Source organism: Myiozetetes cayanensis, unplaced genomic scaffold, assembly GCF_022539395.1.
Source record: "Myiozetetes cayanensis isolate MyiCay16 unplaced genomic scaffold, myiCay2020 scf5-8, whole genome shotgun sequence".
NCBI classification, from domain to species: Eukaryota; Metazoa; Chordata; class Aves; order Passeriformes; family Tyrannidae; genus Myiozetetes; species Myiozetetes cayanensis.
The window spans coordinates 102,739,457-102,758,089 of record NW_026087742.1 but is presented as its reverse complement, the minus strand read 5'-3'; the positions used below and the strand labels follow the sequence as shown (position 1 = coordinate 102,758,089).

Sequence of the window (18,633 nt, the reverse complement as noted above, 5' to 3'; positions counted from 1 at the left end):
AGTGTGGAGTTAGTCACTGTCCACGAACAAACCTTTCATCAGAACCTCTTAAGGTAAGTGGTAGCATACACTATCCTATTTATCTGAAGATGAATATAATTATCAGACACTAGGGGGGCTTTTCTAAAGAGATCTTCGATATCACTTACTGATACTAACTAAGAGTTTAGAAATTCTGCTTTTTAGTAGCAAAATTATTTTTCCTTATTCTTATAAAATTCACATTTTTCTTTCTGTATCACTAGCATAAGCAAAATGATTTATGTAAAAAATCTCAAGCATACTGGTTTTGTTTCTAGATAAGGTGGGGTTTTTTTAATTTGTTTTAAAGGAGAACAAATACAAATAACAAAGAATGAGTAATGTGCTTTTGGATGAATACTTATTGACATTACAACTTATGAAACTCATGAGACTTGCAAACACTTTGAAAAATAAACCAACTGCCATTCACATACAAAAATGAACTTGACCCTGTGAATATAGTGAAGTGAGCTTACTGCATTTATCAACCAAATCATATTTGTATTATGAGAAGAGTTTTACAGCATTTGACATCCCCAGAGTGGTTACAGAAACAAAAGTGCCTGCTGTAAATCTCTGCCTATTTCTTCAGCTGATGTGGTCATGTAAGATGTGAGGAATCTTATGTCTGAGCAAACCTGTAGCAGTAGGAGGTACTTTACCCATCAAAACTGGTGAAGACAATGCATCAGGGCTGGGACCAACCCACCAAGCAGGAGCAAAGGCAGGCTTTGCAGGCCTTTCCAGGCATGCCACCAAGTGTCAAAAGCAAAGGGGAGGAGAAAGTCCTCACCTGACAGAAATGTTTGAGGGTCACAATCAGTAAGGTCTCAAAACGGCTCTCACACAAGAAGTCCTATGTAAGCAAAGGGGCACAGAAGGTGATAGACCTATTTCTTTTTCTCTTTGAGACCTATTTATCAATAATAAAGGTACACCAGCAGTCACTAATGAGAAGGTAACAAGCTAAGGTTTTCACTTGGATGTGTTTTTTAATAAAATGCAGTAACATTTTACTGCTGCCATTTAAAAGTACCCTTTCTTATGAATGTTCGCATTATATATTTTGCCTAAACAGAGAAGAAGGCACCTAGTTATTAAATGGCATGTTTATGAAAACTTTGCTTTTCAAAAAAGGGTTAGGTTGAAAATTTGGAAATAGATACTTAAGTTTTAGAAAAGGAAATTTCAGGCTTCCCATCTAGAGTAGCAATCAGTAAAACTGTAACTGCTTTTTGAAGATCTATCCTTTCCTTCACTTCTACCCTATTCTGTGTACATGAGAGAAGAACTTTGACTGGAAGCCCTCACCTATTATCTAGTCCAATAATGAAGCATATCTAATTATGTATATTCCCCTAAAGGTAAATACTACGTGTGAGTAATCAGGCTCTGAACAAGAACAAATGCAAACGACAACAGGGAGAAGAAAACCTTCCCCATATACCACAGACTGCCACAGGGCTACTTCTGTTAGAAGCCCACTGGCAGATACATCTTCCTCCTTACTAAGGAAAAGGCTCAATGCTATTTGACACAGAGTCCTTGGCAGGAATGCTGGCAGATCTGCAAACTGTCTATTGCTCAGTGGTGGGAAGCTCCTACCATCTCCAGGACTGTTCAGGTCTCAGACAGATGCCAAGCAGAGATGAAAAGGAGCTGGTACAGAGGGTTTTGATGACACATCCAGTACAGCCTCCTGACGCTACACTCCAAAGCAGCATCTCTTCCTGTAAGAAGCCCATTAGGGGTGGAAGCAGTAGGAGTCACTCAGTACTACTCTGGAGACTGAGTCACCGCACTAAAGGGCACTAAATCAAACAATGATAATACAGGAATATGCTATCTACAAATAGCAAGTTTCAGCTTTTCCAGCATCACAATATATACTTTAGTGTCCCTCCTGTCCTCACTGAGGAACACCCAAGAGCACAAATGTTATAGGAGAAAGCACCACAGTGAGGATGGGCGACGGGGAGGACAGATGGTGGTGTCAGCCCACGCATAACCTCCAGCTTCTGCTCCTCTGCAAGTGCTGCACTCAGCCCCGGGAGAACAAGGCAGTGGGAATTACAGGGCTCTGATCAGCAGGCATTTTTCCTCCCACTTACCACAGGATTTCTAAATTATGAATGTATCCCGGCTCTCCTATGCACTTCATGCAGCTGAATTTCTCATAGTTTTATATACATTCAGAGGGGGCAAGATGTAATCGGGACCTTAGCGTCCCACTGGGCAATTTATGAATTCTGAGAATGACATTAAAATTTCTGCATGTTGGCATTCTGACTGCTGGATTATATGGAGACTTAAGTTACATAAGCCTGCAGGACAGACCTCACCTAGGAGAAGTCTGTCACATTCAAAAGACAACCAAATAAGGCATCTATCTAATGGTGAGCTTCCTTTCAATCCAGTCCTTAGTACTTCCTCTGTCCTGCCAAGGGTAGCATAAAGGGTATCCAGAGGCTCTAAGGAAATCCCCATCATCACAACTGGTGATTGCTGTATGCAAGGGAATCCTGCTCCACAAAGGGCATGTGGTGAATGGACTGACACATCCTGCGATGCTGTGGAAAGGGCTACCTGTAAAAACAGCCACCCTTTGAAACTGCCAGGTAGGAGTGCCCTTCCCTCACCTTAAGCCAAAGGATGCTTGTTCTGAGGGTTTTCTGCTGCCCAGACCAGTCATGTACATGGGCAAGGCTCCCCTGGGCAAGCTCTAGCGTGACCCAGTGGATATATTCCCAGCAATTTGCTACTCACTCCCTCTTCGGTTTGCGTTAAGTACCTTTCATCAAAATACCATGACTAAACAAAGAAAATATTTGCATCTTTACAGCCTGGAAAACACTGACTCTCATGTAACTGATCTCTGTTCTCATCCCATGACAGCAACCTCCCTCCTATCTAGTGATCGCTCAAGCTGCTCACTTGGCTGTGTCCTCTGCTATTTTTGTCAGTAGTTACACTGTCTTTTTTACTTTCCTCTCCTCTGCAGTCTTGTACATGAACAAGAATTACATTTCTATTTTCTTGCATCACCAACACTGAAATCAAACCTTTATTTGTTTCCCCTATCAGACAGAAACATCTCATACCAAACAGTTCCCTTTAATTCTTTACTTCAATTGCACTTATTAAAAATGGAGGTTTGGCTTCTGTTTAGGAATAAATACAGAAAGTAGCATAAATAAAGGGAAACAAAATAAAATAAGGCTCATTTGGGACACTCCATCTCAAAAAGCAGTACTGAAAAAGGCAGAGGAGGGCAGATAGAATTACTGGTGCTGCAAATGGGTTTTCCTGCAAGGACTGTGTGGTCCAGGACCAGTCAAGACCTCTCCCCTATAAACAAGGGGGATGTAACAGAGGTCTGTATAATTATGAGCACAGACTTGCAGAGAAAATGTTGATTATTGCCTCTTTGAGTAACAGAAATATCTGGAAGTTCGTGTGGCAAGTTCAAAACCAACTAGAAGAGATGCTTGTCTCTCCAGCCTGGAGTTAAAATGTGCAACTCCTTCTTGCCACATGATAGAGCTCAAAGTACACCTGAGTTCAAAATCAATAAAACTACAAGCAAGGCACCTTTAACTCTCTCCTAGAAATACAGTTTTAGGCACAGTTCACGGCAGGCTAACTGGGTTAGCTGGAATGTGGGGCTCATGGCTCTTTAGGGCAATCACTTCTGCTTGCAGATGATTTTCTAAAACTGTGCAGAATGGAAATGTTAGGTTGCAAAATGCTGTAGTAAAACTACCAAGCTCAGTGAACTTTTAATTTTGCAAGGATTTGCTGTTTTCAGAAGTAAATACCCCTCTTAAAGAAGGTGTATATCTGATGGCAATAAGCTTACTAATTTTCCTGTATAATGCCAGGACATGCTATCAGTACAACCAACTATTCTGAAGAGGCTTTACAGCATTAGATTTGTCACTGATGCTTTTGTAATTTGCAGTGACTGAATATACATTCATCTTCCTCCATGTTTTTTATTCCAGGAATATAGGTGGAGAGGTTCTGGAGAAATTATCCTGCTACAGCAAAATGGAATTAGGCTATAAATTTATCTTTGATTTATGTAATGTTTTTCATAACTAGGAGAAAAGAAGAATATAAAAAACATTGCTCTGGAAAAGTAGACCCAATAAAAATAACTGCAAAATACCTGAAGATCATACTATCTTTTATGTGCCCTTGATTTTATGTGATATCTTAAAGATATTACTGTGGTTACAGAGTAACGACAAAGTTCAGTGTATATGATATAACAGATCTTTTCAACAATTCAATGGAAAAAGAAGAATTTCTCAATTTATGTTTCTTATGAAAAAGTACATGAGAGGGTAAGAATGGGCAAAAATGTATCTGTCTTGGTTACATTATGGTGTGATATCAGCACAACTGCTGGTGATGAAAAAATGTTGGTGACCATGATTCACACACTTCTTTGTGAACAATAAAGTACAGCAAGTGCATGGCCAGCTTAAGCTGAAGGTTTTGTGAGAGAATGTTAACAGTGAATGACTTAAAAAAAACTGTGGAGGCACCAAGGTGCTACGCTTAAGTCAGGCTTTGAGGCCAATAAGAGACAAATCCTGCAAGGGATGGGGCCTTTTATCATGGTAATAGCTGTCCCTTACCCAACTCTGCTCAGTTGTAGATCCCTCTCCTTAGGGAGGTCTGATGAGGTATAACTGTCTTAACTGCACTGACATGAGAGGCAGCTGTCATGTCTTCGAAGGGATCATAAACTACCAAAGACCCCTAAAGCACCCCAGACTTATTTTCTGAAGCCTTCCACCAGAGGACTGAATGTTCCCCCTGCCCAGGGGAGGTACCAGGCATTCCCACTTGGCCTGAATGTATATTAACCCATTGGACTTTGTGTTTGGTGGGGCTTCTTCCCTCCCCCTACAGATCAAGACCATCACTTCGACCTACAATGCAACAATCTAATCTTGCAGATCCCGTGGGTGGTGATTATGAATCTTTCTACTCATATCCTTCCTTTCTCTTCCTTCCTTTCTTTTTCCCTTATACATTTTTAAAGTGCTTTCTTACTGCCATATTACTATAGGTTATAGTAACCAAAACAACTACATACTGGCTTTCCATTGCAACCAAACTGTTCTAAAATAAACCCTACAGGTACATAATTACAAAACCCAATCCTTCAGTGTCTTGCACTCTAATCCACCCCAAGGGATCTATTAGCAAGAACTTGAGTTACTTTCACCTTCAGAGGCGGGTTGCAACCAGTTTTTAAAACAACCCCTTAGAAGCTGTGTGCAGAAACCTTGAGGGGATTTCAGAACTGGAAATCCACAGTTACATATCTAAGTGCAGAGACCAATCTCCCCTGCTCAGCCTGGAACTACCATAACCAATTTGCCTCGGAAGAAAGAAACAGATGTTAATAAAACCCAGGAGGAACAGAGATGAAGATCTGGCTATATACCTTTGGTCATTAACAAGAGTGCCAGCTATGGCAACCACTAAAGATGAGCAACAGCCCCATGAATTTGTCTTTTAAAACATCTACTCAATTTCCATGTGGTACGACTGTGTAAGTCATCTGAAGAAAAAGTCTCACCAGTGGGCTCTGCTAGTACCTTCAGAAGACATGAGCTAAGGGGACACTATGAGAGAGGTTTATTTGTCAAAACTAACTGTCACCTCAGCAGAGATATGTAGGTTATACTGTAAGAGAAATATGACACTGTAAAAACAAAATACTTTTAAAGCAGTTTTTCTAACTGAGGAAAGATTTATAACACCATAATCCTCATTTGTGGCATCAGCGTTAAAGGCTGATAGGATTTTTATTTGAACAACCAATGACAACTAAATTAAACTTGTTCCATAGCTTATCCTCACCATTACAGATTTATGTCCTGTTTCTAATCTTTTACCTTTTGCTTCCACCTCACCCTACTCAGTTTTGAAATCTCTTCCCCAGATACCCTGATGTTTCCTGCTCCCAACAAGCACTACAGATCACAGACTGCAGAAAGTGTTTCCTTTCTTTTTCACAGGTAAATTAAACCTCTGACACCTTGGGGGTGTGCTCTCCTTTGTTCATTGTGTTACTCTCAGCAACCTCCTACTCCCCATCATCCCAGGGAGCAGTGATGCTGAGAAATGCAGTCTTCTGACAGACTTGGTGGAAAAGCCCAATCTGTGTAGAAGATAAAATCTCACTCCTCCATGTCTGTTCTCCTCCAAGTAGAAACAGCAGGTGTCCCAGGTGCTGGCAGCTCAGAGCCATTCAGCCATGCCCTCATCCTCCCACGTTCAACCTCCACTAAATTTCAGGAATAATTAAATCCATAAAAACCCAAGTGCTGTTTTCAAAACTGATGAGCCTAATTTTTACTCCAAGTGACTTTTTTACTCTCACTATAAATTTCATAATCTTGTTTAGCCACAACATGAACAAGCTTAGGAAACTGGCCTTTTGGGATGGGAGAGGCCAAGAAGAAGGTGGCTGACATTTTTGACCTTCATTAACTGTAAAAAGCCATTTCCAAAGTGTGAGTCTCCAAGGCAATAATTTTTTAACTTTATGAAAACCCTGAAACTTCCTTCCACTCTGTAGCAATAGTTCAGTATTAATTGTACCAAAAATGTCAGCTATCCCTTAAACAAGTATTCCCAGGAAAACATACGTCCTCTCTTCCTCTTCTTCTACTATGAAAACATTTTACGCATATTTTGTAGACTGTACAAATTTCCATAAAATGAAATTTCTTGAATTCTAAGAGTTTGCATAGATATAAGGATAGCCTGTTTATGCTGTAAGATTCATGACAGCCACTATAAGGTGGTCCTATCTGCTGGCAGAATTTGGGAATTGAAGGTTAAAATGTAAATTGAGCAGAGAACTTGGAAACTGTCAATTTATTAATGCATAATGCACTAATGTCTAAAGTGTATTTTCTGTTTTTTTTTTTGTTTTTTTTTTTATTTTTTTTTTTATTTCTCAATCTCACCATTTCATAACCTGTTGTCAAAATTCAGAGATTTAAATTTTCACTGTGATGGTATGGAAAATTTATCATATGGTTAAATTAGTCTAGTTCGTTAATAAGTATTTCTAGCCCCTGTAAAAATCACACAAAACTTTTGAGGCTACGTTAAGAAATAGGACATTAAATACCTACATCATACAGTACACATGAGAAAGTAAACATAGTGGCAAAACAATGTAAAAAAATTAATAATTTAGTCTTGGAGAGTTTTAGTTTGGAATGTAAAATTTAAATGGGATTTTCCCCAGGCACTTTTCACAGCCATAAATAAATAAATAAAAATACTCTCTTCTCTCTTCTAAAGAGGCAGAAACTAGCAACTCTAGTTGTCTCTAAAGCCATTACAATAAAGTTAGAAATATAAATGTTTTACTGTAAAATTATGTACAGGTACTTAGCTTGATTAAAAAAAAGAAAGAAAATGTCTTGAATTTTTTTTTTAATTACAAGTTGAAAATAAATGGCAGAGCACATTCTAGCAGGGAGAAAAGAAATAAGATTTCTCAGAATAATCAGCTTCAAGCTTTTTATAAATTAAGTACGATTCTTATATTGGATTTCAAGTGTATGCATTATTACAGGAAAAAAAAATCTCACATTAATGCCAAATGCAGAAGCTATTGAAACATTGTTATGTGAATTCTAAAACAGATTTTGCTATTTTTACTGTAGGAAGACACTCTCTAATTCTCTAGGTCTTCTATTCACTAGCTCTCAAGAATTCTATAGGAAATGCCACCTGAGCTGCAAGGAGCCCACTGACAGGGGCCTTCTGGCATCACCAGGCCCAGCTGGGCCTTACAGTGCCACTGCCTGATCTCTGTCCCTGAATTTACAACAAGCAGAAAGTACCTAAGTGAGCTTTTCTTAATTTTGCCTCCTCCTTGAATCCTGTAAATCATCACGTGATTAAAGGAACATTTCAAAATCTGGCTGAAAGAGGGTTTTAATTGAAGGTTTTTTGGTAGCCTCTGTCCTCCCTCTCTGATGGTGATAACCCAAATACTTCTAAACAAATCAGCAGTTATATTTTATATTCCAAAAGCCCAAAATTTATCCCTCTGGAATCCAGGAGAGAAGAAATAATTAGCTAATATTTTTTTTATGCCAGCAATATTCAAAATGTGGAGCTAGAAAGAAAAAACCTATTTAAAATGCAGCCATTTTTTTCAAGCAAATACAACAAGATCCTGCAGAGAACTTGTTTCATGCTTTGTTCATAAAATCATGGTATTTAATAGCACCACAGTAGTATAACAATGTTGGAGCATTAACCATCATCAACAGGTTCCAAATTTGCAAATGTGGCCCACAAAAGAAGACAAAAAAGTATTTATCTTCTAGCTTTTGAACCACAGTTTTCAAAAACAAAGTTAGGAACCTATTTCATTAATAATGACTGAGAACTGAGCTCCTTGCAAAACTGCCTGATTACAAGGCTCTTTTATTTGTTTGTTTATTAATAAAGAACTGTATTATCATATTTGTTTCATAAGAACTGGCAATGCTCGATGTTGAAAAACAACAGATCTTGCAAATAAAACTCACATGGTTATTAGAAACTCTGAGTCTTAAGCACTTTTCCATCAGGGACTGATGGAACCCCAACTGATAAAAGAATGAGCCTTCAGCTCCCCACCTATCTCCAGGTAACATATTCTTGGCTATTTAGATGCAGAATGGATGTGACAGGGCACAAGCTTTTCCTTCTGGTAGCTCAGCTCCCAGAAATGAGTGATATTAGCCACCTCCCATATCCAAGGTGTCCTCTGAAAACAAAAGCCAGGCCCAGATGGAGGAGACACCAGAGGCTCGCTGTTAACAGGGAAGGCTGCTTTATGTGCCCTGCATCCAGAAACAGTCCCAGATGGCGCTAATAGCCTGAATGGTGGAAGAGAATAAACTTATTAAAATCCACAAACACCACAGCGTCAGGAAACATTTCCTAGACTGCTGGAGGATTGTCTCAGAAGTTGGAATGATTTAGAGGGATGAAATCCCTTGCCAAGTTTCATATAACAATATGGTAAATGCTATGCTAACAGGCACAGAGCTTGGCAAACACAGTTAGTCTGCAGGGCTTTTTTTTTTTTTGGTCTAGTCAGGCTGTTAGTTTTACAGAATGTAATTTTTATCTGTTGGTGGGATTTAGCCCAATTAATTTGACATTTTAGTTCACCTGAGGTTTTTATTAATGTGAGCTACTTGACGCAGATATGTAAAAGGTCCAGGAATAATCAGAATAATCAGAACAACTGCGATTAGAAAACACAACAATTAAGCAGAAAAGCATCTGGGATACTGTATAGACCAAAGTGAAATACAAAGTACAGTATAGCTGCCAAACAGATACTTATCACAGTATAGAGCATAAAACAGTCAGGGCAAAGCAACCTTTCTGGTCTCAGTCAAGTGTGCTACGCCCAGCTTGGACTCTGCCATTGCAGAAGGGGTGCGAGTCAGCTGGAACACCCAGGAAAGAGGAGTCAAAGGCCTAGCAAATACTATCAATGAAAAAAAACTAAACCAACCTTTCAGCTTAAAAGAAGAGCTGCTGTAATAAAGCAGTCTGCTTTCTGTGCCATAATGGAATGGAAATCCTGGGCTTAAACTGCAGTGGGAACAATTCAATATCCATTAGGAGAAAAAAATTCCCATAACAGCAAAAAGGAAAAGCAATGTCTGGAGGGAATGAAGAATGCTCACCACTGGGGATATTTATGGGCAGGTAGGTATAGCAGCTCCAGATTTAGAGGGCAGAGCTATAATGAATAATCTTTCAATTCACTTCCAGTTCACTGGCTCCAAGACACACAGAGCACAGTTACAGCTTCACCAGATTCTTCAGAGGGGCAAAGATTTTAACCTATCCGTACTGCCTTCCTGCAGTGGAAAGGTTTAGGAAACCAGTAAGGATATTAAGATGCCAAAACATAATCATCTAGTACCATTTTAGCTGTCAAGGAGTATCCAAGGAAGTTGCATAGGGCCGGCAGGTTACACACATTACCTACACAGGATTTGTGACCCTGTGGAGCAGCAGCTAGTGACCAAAAGGAAAGTTAGCCAGAAAAACAGGCTAGGATGTTTTTCACAAAAAATTCTCCTGCAACATTTATTTCACAAGCCTCCATGACAATCTTCATTTTAAATCCAAAAATTCTGAAGACATTAAAAAAAATAGATCAGACCAAACAAAACAGCTTTGTAACGTATTTGGCTTTTCCTGAGTCTCCTGTCCAGCAAAAAAAATTCTAGCAGGATGTTGACTGTTTGCACTGAGGTCTTTAATATCCCATCCTACTTCCCATGATGAAGAGTAATTAAACTTAAATAATGCATGTTTACTTGGTGAAACTCCAGATGTTCACTGAGGTAGTAGTTCAGTAAAACTGCATCCCTCCCATGTCCTTCCAAGCAGTGCTGACTCAAGTTCATCCCTGTTTTAATGGTTGCCTTGAAAGAATATGAGAGGCACACATAACAGATGGTACCACCTGGAGATGTAATAAATATAATCTGAAAAGACTTTGGTCCTCCTCTGTTCTCCTAATCCTACTGATGCTGTGCCATATTCTTCTGATTTAATTACAATAGATTACAGAAAAGGTTTTATTCTTTTTTTAGCTTTGGAAAAAAAGATAGAAAATTTAAAATTATACATTTTGAAAGAACATTCTCATGTACATGACAGGTGGTTAACTTTCTTATTGCAGGCTTCTGTTTCCTTTGCATTTAGAAACCTTCAGATTAGGCTAAGTCCTCACTTCATCTCAAAGAGTTCTGCAAAAATTTCAGTGAAAAAAGAATTCCTCATGGAAAAATCCCAATTAAATCCCCATGATCAAATCAAAGAGTGTCTTTAAAACAATTTTCAGTGAGTTTCAGTGAAAAGGTTTATGTTAATTCTTTGAAACAATGTAAGTTTTTCATGTTTGAAATCAAAATGAATGCAAGTTTAAATTCTGGGACAGGAAAACCCTCTTTTCAATGGAATACCACGTGTTAATTAAAAAAAAAGAAGTTGGATTTTCCTTTCCATACATAAAATAGTTTCAAAAAAGCTACATATCCTCATTTAAGAATGAAAGTACATTTAGAATCAAGGGGACGGAACCTGCAAGCACAAAAAAGGTCTTTTTATGTTGCTATCGAGATGTATCAGGCCAACAAACTGGGAAGCAATAGCATATCCTTCAGTATGGTAAACAGAGAGCCCCAGAGGACTTGGACTGTCTTCCCTCTGTTGCTTGTGAAGTGGTCTGCCATTTATGAGTTGCCTTTTCCCAAAGACAGCATCTCTGCTGCCGGACTCAGACAGGGGAGCAGCAGAGACAGAGCCTGCTTACACTTAGAAATGGAAAAATTGAAGGTAAACCACTTCAGTTACATAACACCTAGAGAGAGAATGCAGAACATAAAAAAATATGAGAAATATATTCTCATATCTATAGATTCTTTGCTTCACCACCTAACCTGAAGGGATCTCTGGTAGGGCAGTACCACGACTCCATTGACAGTCTCCAACTTAGTACTTGAATTGAAGAAAATTTGCAGGAAAAGTAATTTAGGAAAATGGCTATGTGAGAAATTCTCTTGTGCGTGTCTTTTGATTATAAAAAGACCATTTAATCGATAAGTTTCAGGAAAAGCAGATGACCTTTGTTGGCAATGACACACAGGGCTATTAAAACCAAAACAAAAGTAGGAATTCACCTCTGTTTTGTATTTTTAGTAGCATGGGCAATGGAAATCAAATAAAATTTTATATGTGGCAACAATATACATGTGGGTGAAATACATTCCTATGAATAAACACTAACAAGCACAAAATTAAACTACTCTTATTTTTGTTGACAGCCCATATTGCTTTCTGAATTGCTACTTAGTAAATGATTCAATATTTGGCTTCCGAGCACTGTAGGCAATTTTTTCCCCTCAAACTGAAAAATTTAAGATCAGGATACAGAGGCTTTGTATCCCATCATTTTTATTTAGAATGCAAACTCACTTCTGTAATGGAGTTGCTTTTGCATATGAGAATTGGAAAAGCTTTATTTAATAAATTTTAAATTTTAATTAAAGAATATGCTCAGAAAGAAATATACCTACTACCAGTACTTGTTTATCTAAGTTGGTCTTCCTATCAGTAATTTTTATAATATAATAAATAGTCTAAAAGACATTTTTATTCACACAACTGAACATACACACATATATGGCAGTTAGAAGACAACTAAGCAACTCTTATTTTGGATGACAATTTTCTCAAGTATGCAGTTGGTTCTGGAAGCTTATAGAAATTCCTATTCAAATAAAGATGAATCTTTAAAATTAACAAGAATAAAGAAGTTTAGCCTGACGTATCACCTAAATTACCAACCATGGTGTTCTCCACACTAATTTTCAAATTTAACAGCTCTCATAGGATCTCCATGGATCTTATGACAAAAGAAACCCTAAATGCTTAAGTTAAAAACACATAAAATAGAATATGTGAATAAACACCATCCCACTAGACATTCTGCATGCAAAGCATTTGCTTTGAAGAGCAGCCCAGGTGATATGGCAGCCACTGTCTTGCTCTGCTCTTCCATAAGCCACTGATAAAAATTTCACTGTAAATATATAAACTAAACAAAGCAGTGCAGGCTAGCCATTTACACTGTAAACCAACAGGCTTAAGGTCATATTTTTGAACGCAACTAGGCAGTGTTTTTACGTAAGCAATTACGTAAGCAATTACGTAAGCATTCTGATTTAACAGCAAAGCTGGAGCCTCAGAGGCAGGGGGAGGGTGGGAGGGATGGAGACCTCCTCCAAGCAGACTAGGCACAAAGTGCTGATGGTCCTCAGCCCACAGGAGTGCAAATGCCCAGTCAAGTGCCACAGGAAGGCTCAAATGGGAAGTAGGAATGAAAAATCAGATTTCAAAAACAAAGCTTAGAAAAAGCAGACCTTTAATCAGCCTACTCCAGTGTCTGAGAATGCACGGGCTGTGTCGCCCAGAAGGGTGTCAGGCAAAAAAAAAAAAAACCCTGGCAAATGCTCTTCGTTGTACAGGACTGACAGTGGAGGTAATAATTTAGAATAACACTGTCCTTAGTATCCCAGAATGTGCTGCAATTTGTGCTATTCACCAGCCTCATATGGAATACTTCTAATGTGAAATATTACCTGTAATTTCTCATAGCTCTGCTTATTTAAGACACTACTGGGCATCCACACCTTTACTAAGCTGAATAATTCCAGAGGGGAAGATACAGTATCTTAATGGTTTCTCCCTTGCCTCTCAGTGTGGTTAAAACTAGGTGGTGAGATGACAGGACACCACTAATGGTATCCCCTCTGAAATGGAAATAGGCTGTCAGAAAAGCAAACTGCCCTATTAATTTCAGTCACACTTTCTCATCAACTCCAGTGCACACAGTCCAGGCTTTATGCGTTATTCATCCTGACTCCCACATTTCACTGTTGCCTAAACCCTGCTAAAGTGAAGACCCAAAATTACCCAAAATGCAGAGAAGCAAAACCTAGAAGTGGTATACAGGGTACCACTTCATAATACAGTGTTTAACTGGCAAACACTGATCTTTCTGAGAGTTACCATTTGCACTGCTCTCTCATTAACAAGAGGCAAGCCTCTCTGGAACTTCAGAATCTGAAATACCTGACCTTATTCAGAGTATATTTTTTACTAGCACTGACTCCTTATAGGCAAATACCACCTGGGATGTTGCATGGATACACCTTCTGGGGCACAGTGCATGATACTCATTGCCAGTCACAGGACTCCTTAAACTCCTGAGTCCTATTTTGTGAAAGCACTACCACCTTGAATTTCGTTTCTGTAACTGGGAGGTAGGGTGGGAGAAACTGTTCTCATTTTCTCTTATTGTTTTGTTGGTTTGTAATTTTTCTACAGGGAAAAAAAAAAGGAAAAAAACCCCAACCTCTCAGGCTTGCTACCCCAGCACAAACAGTCATGTGATACCTCTTTCAGTAACTAGCCCTCTCTGACATCAAGGTGAACTTTCTCGAAACCCTTCACAGGGACTGGACATCTCCCTGAGTTGCAAAATGCCAACATTAGCTCCTGCTCTGGCCTTTGACAAAAGTTTTCAGTAGTTTAAAGTTAGAAGCCAAGTTTCAGAGACTGGATCATGAGGCTGTTGTGTCCCTCTGGGACAGCACTCACAAGTCTGTGTGGGACTAAACATGGGATGCCAGGAGATGTTGCAAAACTGAACAAGGGCTTGTGGTGATGGAGCAAAATACGCGGAATATGTGTGAGTGTGCCCAGCCTACAGAAACACTGTGAAATCTTTTCAAGGTGACACAAGTCACATGTGGAAGATTGTAACTTCTTGTAAACACTCTGGAGGCTGAAATCAATGCAGCAAACAAGTGGCTCCCAGCCTTTAATTGCCCCCGAAGGGCAGCCATTGATGTATTGAAATTTATTTAAGCCTTTGTTATAGCTGTCCACACTATAGAGCAGATACTCTAAAATTACAGTGATGGGGTAGCAACAAAAAAACTCTTAAACACATGTCAAGAGGAATTACAGTACTTAAGAGTGCAGGAAAAGGACCGAAAACTTGCAGAAGCAAGAGAACAAAGAGGCAAGGAACAAAGCAGAAGGAAATGGATTTTAAAAGTGGTAAGACAGTCTAAGTAATTTCTTCCTGCTGCAAACACTTCTTCAAACTCATAGACATCAATGCTTTTCTATCCATATTCCTGAATAAATTTTATGGACCCAGCCAGTGGAAAGCTCCCTTGCACATTGTTGCAGGTCCCAAGTGTGACTTCCCTGGAAAATGTGCCAGTATTCCTCTGGTCAATCCCTCAGCACACAGAGCCAGCAGCACAGCTCCTGTACCAGCACACTCTGGGCAGATCGTAGCACCAGAGACTCCCACAGACACTGCTGTTCTTCAAGGACTTTTGTGGGGAGTATGGAAAAGAGGTGCAGGTTCTTCTGCAGCTAAGTTGGAGGGATCTATAGCCAGTTACACTCTGTAGAGAGCTAGTTACCTACTTCTCTTAAATGCTGAACCCTTAGTAATTCCCGTTACTCTCCCAGAAACCAAAAGAGTCTTTGAAAAGTAACGAACTACCATCAAAGATAATTAAAAAAAAAAAAAGAAAAAGAAAAAAAGAAAAAAAAAAGAAGGCAAAAAACGAGGTAAGCTCTCCTGGAACAAAACCTAGAAATAGTCTCCCAAGAAGATCTTTGAAGTGTTCTTTGGCATTAAGTAGTGAAATCTGTCAAAACAAAGAGGGCAGACAGTGGTGGGGCCAGAGGGGAAGGAGGTGACAATGCCATGATGCACATCTGTCTCCTTCTATTACCTTTCACTAGCAGAAAACAAACCTGAAAAGGCCCAACTTGTCCTTCATAACTGAATCGCAGACATGCAGTGCAATGTGCCACAGCCTTTGACAGCTCTGCCTGTGCAGGCTGCCTCTGAACAACACAGCAAGAGGGATGTTTGCTGCCACAGGTCTGAATGTTGTTTGCCACTTGCATAACCATCAGGAGCAAACACATGGACAAACTCAAATATCCCACAGGAGAATCCTCTTGGATTACAAAGCAAGAGACCAATGCAGGACGGTGTCAATATGGAACATCTAAATGGTTTACACAAAAGTCGTTCGGGAAATAAAACAATCCATTAAAGATTAGCAGTGCATTGTTAATGTGATACAAGACAAAAGGAAGCAACTGAACACACAACAAAGTCAGGTCCTAACTGACAAACATAGGAAAGGACAACCCATATTTTCAATTTAGCATATGTATCTAGGCATTGCAGCAGAGTTGATACACAGAACTATTTGCAGTGTCAGTAAAGTCTTGCAATATCTGTTTAAGGCATAAAGCAGCGATTGACTGAGAGATGTTTAGTTGTTGCAAATGAACATAGCTTTGCAAAGTCCACAGAACTCTGTTAAATTATGGCAGGTGGGGGCAGCATCTGAAAGAAGTGTGGAGCTCCTGGTTTGTGGTGCAGTTATTTGAACACAATTTTGCAAGAGAAGCTGGAAGAAACAGGACCGCATTATACTGTTTGATTTAAACTCATATGGTTTTAAAAGTGAGAATGTAAAGACAGAAAGCTCAGAAAACAAACTTTTGGCAATGACATTTAACTTGTACAGCAACAACTGCAAAGGAGCTGCATTCTTGTCCCGCATAAAAAGCAATAGGAATGATTAAGCTTTAGAACACATACATGTAAACACAAGAACACATATAATCATCCAAAAACCCAGAATTATGTCAGGATCACAAATGTGTAAGGCAAATAAATATATTTAAAAGGTTCTGATACCACATGAGGGAACGTTCAAGGTGAGTTTAAAACATTCCTAAAAGAGAGAGGCTTGCCTTTCTCCAGGCAGTTGCAATGTTTCATTTTCCCAGAGCAGTGAAGGTGAAGGGGGCAGTGAGGTAGCACACACAAGGACACCCATCCTATTAGCAACTTAGCAGATGTAAGCAAATCTTGCAGCTCAGAAACTGAATTTTGCACTTAAGAACACCACTTGCATGAAATCCCTCCAGCTTTTTACTGGGAAGGGCACTGGAAAATTCAGCGTTGCAAACAGAACATTGCAGCCATAGCAACAAGCAATCCAACATTTAAACTTTTTGACAGACTAAACAGTATTTTACTTCTGGTTTTATAATTTCATGGTCAATAATTCATCATGAGCACTTCACTTGTCTAGCTGGTCATTAACTTCGCAAAAGTAACCTCCTGTTAAAGCTTCAACCAAGAAAACCACCTAACTTAAAGAAAAAAGTATATATAGGGAGACCACTTCAAAAATTAAACTTTTTCTCCCCTTTTGGAAATTGGTATAGGAAAATGGAGAAGAGCCCAAGTTCTGGCCCATTAAATCAAACGTTAGACCTTTATTAGTAAGGTAAGACCAAAAGCATTGAAATTGAGATTTAAAACACCTAACAACTTAGACTCTGCAACAGTATCTGTAAGTAATGCCCAAACAGCACAGTGAAGACCATGGAAAGTCTCCTTGACCCTTTCTGTTTTCTGTGAGGATTTTTTAAAGAAATATATTTATATCGCTATCAGTAAAAACCCATTTGAAAACAAAAAATTGAAGACTAAAAATAGGATAAAACATTCTGCATGGTTGATGAAATTTAACACTGTTAATTAGACAGTTTCATTTCACAGTCAATAAGAGTCTAATATTACCCTAATAAATGTATGGTTTTTTTGGGAAGTGTCATGAATGAACAAAACTGAAAAAGTGCCTTTTTAAACTTTTAATGGCATCAAATTTAATATCTGCAAAAGAAATCACTGTTTCCTCATAGTCAAGGACTGGAGATATTTAGAACATAATGACTAAAGCATAAGCGCAATTGAAAACTGTTGATCTCTCCCAAGTAGACTAAATAACATCCACATGAATTTTAATGCTCAACAATGGTGCTAACTTTAATGAATTAACTTAGATAGGTTAATTAGTTAATTATCCAAAGCTTTTATTACCCTTTCCTATCTCTTTACCATTTTTATACTCCTTTACTGCAGTAAAAAAGCTGAATTTGAAGGAACAGATAGCAGAGACCCTTCCATAGCTTCAGGGGTCATGCTGCCTTTTTTGCCACTTCAGGTAGCTTAATTGCAGTGTAACCCCACAATTTAAGGATGCAGACTTCACTGACTGACCCTGCAACTTGGGTATGAACTCAACTTTGCCAGCAGCACATGCTGAGAAGCTCCATAAACGACAGCGAAGGACAGCGCATGAAACAGACACAGAAATGTGTTTACACATTTAGGAGGGGCAGGAACCTTCTCTAATCCCTGTTTATTTGGATTATTTTTGACAAGTAGCACTAATCTCTATGGAGTTTATGTGCCATGTAAGTGACAGTTACTCAGCGTTATGATTTTTTTTTTTTAAGCCTCGCTGGTCACATAATTATTCTCTATTATTTTTGTTTGTTTGTTTGAAACATTTTTTGAACTTCTCTCCTTATAAATCACAAGGTGAGGACCTGGGAAAAATACCCTCTCCTTTTCAGCTTCTTACAGATTCTGGGATGTCTTGCGACCTGACTACCTGGATAGATGTTTAAGAGGCATCTGGATCTCGGGCTGGGTGATATGGTTTAGTGCTAGATTCAGTGGTAGTGCTAGGTTCATGGTTGGACTTGATGATCTTAAAGGTCTCTTCCAACCTTGATGATTCTATGATTCTGTGATACTACATAAGCACAGCCTGACCCTACACTCCAGGATTTACCAAGTGGTTTTTACAGCCTGGATGGGGTTGGCTGGAAATCTTACTAAGTGTGTACTGAAACACATGTGTGTCAGTGTGGAAGGATACTGTGCAAGTAGAACCGTGAAGGAATCATGGAAGTAAAATCCATTTATAACTAAGAATTACTAGTAGGAGGTGATTGGTGACCAGCCTACAGGCAAGTGTCTAGTGAACATGAGGGGTCATGCAGCACTCCCATTATTAAGCCTTACATATGAGGCAGATCAAAGAGGTGTGAGACAAAGGGGACCTG

The 18,633-nt window shown here is 39.0% G+C and overlaps 1 protein-coding gene across 7 annotated transcripts in view; it reads right to left on the bottom strand.

Annotated features, from left to right (window-relative positions):
* Window positions 1-18,633, bottom strand: part of CNKSR2 (connector enhancer of kinase suppressor of Ras 2) — a 207,917-nt gene that overhangs the window by 19,082 nt on the left and 170,202 nt on the right. The window lies entirely within an intron of this gene.